The 6909-nt window shown below is 60.0% G+C and overlaps 2 pseudogenes; both read right to left on the bottom strand.

The window, feature by feature from the left end:
• Window positions 1-218: 218 nt before the first annotated feature.
• On the bottom strand, window positions 219-3495 carry LOC146584867 (28S ribosomal RNA; annotated as a pseudogene).
• Window positions 3496-4572: 1077 nt separating this feature from the next.
• LOC146584866 (5.8S ribosomal RNA) lies at window positions 4573-4724 on the bottom strand (annotated as a pseudogene).
• Between the last annotated feature and the right edge of the window lie 2185 nt (window positions 4725-6909).

Below are 6909 nucleotides of genomic sequence, written 5' to 3'. Positions count from 1 at the left end.
AGTGCCTGCCACAGCTGGGGCGATCCACTGGAAGGGTCTGGCACCCATCCAGAGTCACGGCCCTGTGCCCACCTTGGGGAACTGGGTGCCGTGCACAGGGATTTGTCCAGCCACAGCACACGCCTAGCCCTGCTTCACATCCCAGCCCTTACAGCCAATCCTTAGCCTCAAGTTATGGATCCCACTTGCCGACTTCCTTTACCTCCATTGTTCCAACATGCCAGAGGCTGTTCACCTTGGAGACCTGCTGCGGATATGGGTACTGCCCAGCACAAGATTTACACTTTCTCCCCTGGATTGTCACAGGCMAGCAAGAGCTCACCCGACGCCACCGGAACCACCACGCTTTCCAAGGTGCAAGCCCCTCTCTCGGGCTGAACCCATTCCAGGGCACCTAGCCCTTCACAAATCACAGAACCAGCAGGATCAGAAGGGACCTCTGGAGATCATCTAGTCCAGCCTCCCAAAGATTTCCTGGTGCTGGTTCCACTGGGGCATGAACACAGGACCTTCAGCAGGTAAAGCAGATGTGATAACCACTACACTATCCCTCCACCCCAACAAATGAGAACTCTCCCTGGGGCTCCAGATGGCTTCTCCGGGATCAGTTGTGTTACTGCACTGGACGCCTCGCAGCGCCCATCTCCGCCACTCCGGATTCAGGGATCTGAACCTGACTCCCTTTCGACTGGCTGAGGGCAACGGAGGCCATCGCCCATTGCTTTCGAACGCCGCTCGCCTATCACTTAGGCCTGACTGACCCATGTTCGAATGCGGTTCACATGGAACCCTGCTCCACTTCGGCCTTCAAAGCTCTCGTTTGAATATTTGCTACTACCACCAAGATCTGCACCTGCAGCAGCTCCACCCAGGCCCTAGCCCCAGGCTTCAAGGCACACCGCAGCTCCCCACCTACTCATCGCAGCATAGCCCATGTGGCTTCGCATCACCCACGACAGCTAGGTATGGGCTCAATACTCCAGCACCATCCATTTTCAGGGCTACTTGATTTGGCAGGTGAGTTGTTACGCACTCCCTAGCAGATTCCAACTTCCATGGCCAACATCCTGCTGTCTATATCAACCAACACCTTTTCTGGGGTCTGATGAGTGTCAGCATCTGGCGCCTTAACCTAGCATTCGGTTCATCCCGCAGCACCAGTTCTGCTTACCAAAAGTGGCCCGCTAAGCACTCCCATTCCACGGCCTGCCTCCACGCCATCCAAGCATAGAATCATAGAATCGGTAAGGTTGGAAGGGACGTCTGGAGATCATCTAGTCCAACCCCCCTGCTCAAGCAGGGTCACCTAGAGCATGTTACACAGGGTTGCAGCCAGGCGGGCCTTGAAGATCTCCAGAGAAGGAGACTCCACAACCTCTCTGGGCAACTTGTTCCAATGCTCTGTCACTCTCACAGGGAAGAAATTCCTCCTCATATTCAGGCAGAACTCCCTGGGGGTCAGTTTTTGCCCACTGCCTCTTGTCCTGTCACATGGCACAGCTGAAAAGAGTTTGTCCTCATCCCCTTGACACCCTCCCTTCAGGTACTCATACACACTGATAAGATCCCCCCTCAGTCTGCTCTTCTCCAGGCTAAACAGGCCCAGCTCTCACAGACGTTCCTCCCAGGGCACATGCTCCAGCCCCCTGATCATCCTCATAGCCCTATGCTGGACTCTCTCCAGTAGCTCCATGTCTGTCTTGTCCTGGGGAGCCCAGAACTGGACACAGTACTCGAGATGAGGCCTCACCAGGGCTGAGCAGAGGTGCAGGATCAGCTCCCTCGACCTGCTGGCGACACTCTTCCTAATGCACCCCAGGACTGGGATCCACCCAATCATGCACATCACTAAGTAGCTGVTGAGGCACTTGGCTATTTACAAACCATGGAATTCTATGGAGCCTTTTCCCAGTTGATTTGAGCGGTGGCCTGTCAAATCCAGAGACTGTCATTTGGGGACCGGATCTCCAAGACCCAATGTACAGGCTCAGCCACAAGGGAACTTGTATTCCATGTTCCCTCTCCGCATCAGCAAGGCAGGCATCTTACCCATGGAAAGTTTGAGAAGAGGTTGAGATCGTTTTGGCCCCAAGACCTCTAACCTTTCGCTTTACCAGGTAAAACTGCTGCCCATGAGTGCTAGTTATCCTGAGGGAAACTCTGGAGGGAACCAGCTACTAGATGGTTTGATTAGTCTTTCATCCCTACACCTGCGTTGGACAACTGATTTACATGTCAGGACCATTACAGAGCTCCCTCTGGGTTTCCTCTAGCTTCACTCTGCCCAGGCCTAGTTCACCATCTTTCGGGTCCTAGCACGGACGCTCATGCTCCACCTCCCCGACGGAGCGGGCGAGACGGGCCGGTGGTGCGCCCTCGGCTCTGTCTCTGCCTCAGGATCCCACCTCAGCCAGTGCGCGTTGGCCCTCACCTTCATTGCACCACAGGCTTTCAAGTGAGCCACTGACTCGCACACGTGCTCTACTCCATGGTCCGTGTTTCAAGATGGGTCGGGTGGGTTGCCGACATCACGCAGACCCCCGGCACCCAAGCATGGCCACTCCCTGCCCGGTAGCGCGACACTGTCGGGGCGCACTGAGGACAGTCCGCCCCGGTTGACAGTCGCACCAGGGACTGGGCAGCCCATCCCCTGGATGGGGGCCCTACTCGCCACCGCCACCAAGCAACATGCACTGCCCTCCCTGCCCCTCACAAGCGGGGGTGGGGAGAAAAACTCCACCAGGGTCCGGGAGGCCGCCGCAGGAGAAGGTGCGGCAGTAGTCCTCTCCCTCGGTCCCGGGATTCAGTGACAGCTGCTGCCCAGAGGCTGTAACACTCGCCACTGCGCGGTGGTGAGACACCTGCCCACGGGGCCTTCCCAGATGACCCGGAACTGGTCGCGGCACAATGCCAGAGGGGAAATGCGCCCAACGGGGGCCAGCAGCTGGCCCAGCGGCCGTCCTTGGCCCACCTGCACCTGCGAGGGGGGCAGAGCAGAGGCAGAGGCAGGGATCCACTGAGACCCGAGATGGCCGACCAAGCCCAACGGGTTCAATCCTCCGGGCAGACTGCACACACTACCCCTTTACCTCTTAACGGTTTCACRCCCTCTTGAACTCTCTCTTCAAAGTTCTTTTCAACTTTCCCTTATGCTACTTGTTGACTATCGGTCTCGTGCCGGTATTTAGCCTTAGATGGAGTTTACCACCCGCTTTGGGCTGCATTCCCAAGCAACCCGACTCCAAGAAGCCCTGGTCCCAGCACACTGGGGGGCCGCTACCGGCCTCACACCATCCGCGGTCTGGGCCTTGATCAGAAGGACTTGGGCCCCCTGAGAGCTGCCCCAGGGGTGGGTGATTCTGTATGCCACATTTCCCGTGCCCCACCGCAGGGCAGGGATTCGGCACTGGGCTCTTCCCTCTTCACTCGCCGTTACTGAGGGAATCCTGGTTAGTTTCTTTTCCTCCGCTGACTAATATGCTTAAATTCAGCGGGTCGCCACGTCTGATCTGAGGTCGCAATTGGATGGAGGCAGGGCGGGCGCACGCTCGCCCCTCGCACTTTGACTCCCAGAGGAGAGAAGCCCAAGACAGGGCTCAGCCAGCAGGCACGCACCTGCCGGCGGGAGGACACCCTGAGGCCTCCAGCCAGGACCAGGGGGGAAGAGGCATGAGGACCCAGGGTCACCGCCACAGAGGAGGGGGGAGGGTCCCCTCCAACATGCACACACGGCAGCACAGTGCAGTACCACCACGGTACCCACCCGCAGACAGCCACGTGGGGCTGGGGGGCAAGGTCTGCACCTCCCCCGGGCCCAGCTCCCAAATGCACGCTCGCTCGCTCACGTGCTCGTGCAGCCCTACGCCATCTGGGGCTGATCTCCTCCTCCCGGCTGCTGCCTCTGCTCTCAGCCTGGCGTGGAGCAGCACGGCACTCTCTCCTCTCCTCAGCTCTTCTCTTCTCCCCTCCTCTCCCCTCTCCTCCCTCCTTCACACTAGTTGGGGCCCACGCTGCCCCCTCACCCCAGTGTGGGACCCACACCTGTCACTGCCGACCTTAACACAACCCCGCGACTTGTGCCAGTCAGCGGGTTGACGTGGCTCAAAACATGCTACGGACACAGGCAAGCTGTGGGGATGGGGTGGGGGGACTTGGCGGGCACCGAAATGGCAGCAGTCAGGGCAGGGGGTGGGGGACAGGCAGCCAGCTGCCACGCCCCAGAAGGGAATGGGGGACCAGTGCACCACAGGGAGAGTGATGGAGAAGAGCCCGTATGGTGGCAGTGGCAAGCAGTGGCGGGCGGCGGCGACAAGTGCTGGGCCACCATGACCGACCCACCCTTGAGGCCCGGCGGGACGAACTCCACAAAGCGGGCGCTCCGGGAGCGGGGGTTTCCCGCGTCTGCACTTAGGGGGGGCGAAGGCCCAGCCATGCAGGGTGAGGGCCTGCCAGGTGTCCCAGCCGCACCACATCGCACTTGCCTTGCACCACCACCGCCGCATGCTTTTTCCTCCGTCCCCCGGGAGGGATGGCACCGCTGCACCAATGGGGGGCTGACGATAGACCATCAAGCAATGCTCAGAAAGGGGTAGTCCTGGCAGGAGACCGGGACTGCAAGTGCACTCGAAGTGTTGATGATCAATGTGTCCTGCAATTCACGTTAATTTTTCAGCTAGCTGCGTTCTTCATCGAYGCACGAGCCGAGTGATCCACCGCTAAGAGTTGTCTCTGTTTTGGTCCTCACCGCATGCACGAGGGGAGCAGGCAGCATTTGCAGCCTCTGAGGGCCCACTCCCCTCCACCTCTCTCCTCGTGCCACCGCCGGATGCTGAGCGAGGGACAGCGGGGAGAGCGGGCTCGTCTCACCGACCGTACAAGCACAGAGGTTGGTGGGGGGAAGGGCAGACCCAAACAAGAAGGACAGGGAGCCCTCGCTCCCGACCTGGGACAACCCTTTTCTCGCTTTGAGTCCGGCCCAGGCACTCGGTTCAGCCCAGTCCAGCAGGGAGCCCACACATGAGCCACGCCCGTCAGCCTCAAGGACAGGGGGGATCCCTACAGACCGCCAGCATCAGAGCCCGGCCAACACAGGGAGCGGCCCGGACCACTTGCCGGCATGACCGCGGCCCACCGGCCCCGCACTCCCAAGCTCCGCACTTGCCTCACCAGCCTCCGCCAGCTCTGCCGTGCCCGAGACTGCGCCCATGCCCACGTGCGCACACGCGCCTCCCGGACAACACCCCACGCTCCCCCGGCCCTTCCGTGGACAGATGCCCGGCGCCGGGCGGGCGGGCAGGACGGGACAGATGGGGAACGGCACCTGCTCTCCTCGACTCCACGTGGACACCGGGCAGGCCGCCCCCGCTGTCTGCCGGCAGCCTGCCCCCCACCCAGCGAAGCCGGGTCAGGCAGAGCGAGGCAGGCGCGCCGGATGGCGGAGTGCTGGGGCAGGGCGCCGCCAGCGGCCACGGCGGGGGGCTGACAGCACCAGCCGAGGCAGGAGAGTGGATGCGCAGAGGTTCGGCGTCCACACCACCCATGGTGGGGGCTAACCGTCTCAGCAGCGAGCATCGGTTAGAATTGAGGTCATGCGTTCAGGGCAGGTCGGCGCAAGGCCAACCACGCAGCATCTCTGGACATCACACAGCTGTGTCATCAAGGAGGGGCAGGAGAAACGTGGATGCTAGGGTACCTGGCCCTAGTGGGAGGGCACCAACCTCAAATCCCCACAGCGCTGCCTCCCCCATCTCCAMTGGGACTGGGACAGCRGCAACAGGCCTGCCCGGGGTCCTCCACTCAGGCAGACACGTTTCCTGGGGAGACAGCCACTGACATCAGAGCAGGCAACTGACACCACATCTACCCCACCACAGGCGAGAGTGAGCATCTCCCATGTGCCCCTGCCCTGGGATAGCAACGGGGATGGGAAGGCAACACCACATCTACCATGCAGTCTGAAAGACACACCGGAGGTTGACCCACCGCACTGCTGATGCAGGTGCAGCTGCCTCCTTGCATGTTGATTTTGGCCACTGCTCAGGACACCACCACCTTTGCAGCAGTCCTTCAGGTCAACCTGCTTCCAAGCAGGCAGGGGAAAAAAGGAACACTGGAGCTGGAGTCACCTTTGCTCAAGGAGGGGTCTCCTGCTCCTGCCCACCCTCACCCCTGCCACTGTCACCTCCATTGGAGGCATCGGGAGAGGAGGATCTGGCCCGGGAGGAACTGGAGGAGGGTAAAGGCTGACCATTCCCCCAGTGTGTGCCGGCCATTGGCCCCTCCTGGCCAACCGACAAAAGCTTCTGTCAAGAGCTGACTCTCAATAGATAGCAGCAAGGGAGCTGCTCTGCTGTGTATGAAACCCTGACCCAGAATCRAGTTGTCTACAAATGATTTAGCACCAGGTTCCCCACTAACATGTGCTTTGCAACGGGTGAGAGATACCATCACATCTGTCCGTGCTCCAGTCCCAACAACAACGAGCAGCACTCCACGCCAGGCCTGCCCCCACCCCGCCCACTTCCATAGAGAAGCCAGCAGAGAAGGCAGCCAGCTACTGCGAGCCCACTGAGGCACCTTGGTGATTTTGTAACACTACGTTTAGGGGGGGATCTTGTTACTTAGAGGTGTTCTGACACCTCCTGCTTAAAACCCCAAAAGTCAGAAGGCTCATGAGGCCCTGCTTTCACGGTCTCTATTTGCCCTGAAAATCAAGATGAAGCGAGCTTTTGCCCTTCTGCTCCACAGGACACTTCTGTCCTCCCTGAGCTCGCCTTGGGACACCTGTGGAAAAGTTTGACAGGTGAAGTGACCCGGACAAAATCCCCAACAGACACTGTCCCCAGAGTGGGACACCTCTGGGGGCTTGACCTCACCCCCTCACTGCGTAAGTGAAAATATGATCACAGT

Source organism: Rhea americana, unplaced genomic scaffold (assembly GCF_003343005.1).
Source record: "Rhea americana isolate MKP2758 unplaced genomic scaffold, rheAme1 scaffold_894, whole genome shotgun sequence".
Lineage (NCBI taxonomy): Eukaryota > Metazoa > Chordata > Aves > Rheiformes > Rheidae > Rhea > Rhea americana.
This window is presented reverse-complemented; position numbering and strand designations above follow the sequence as displayed.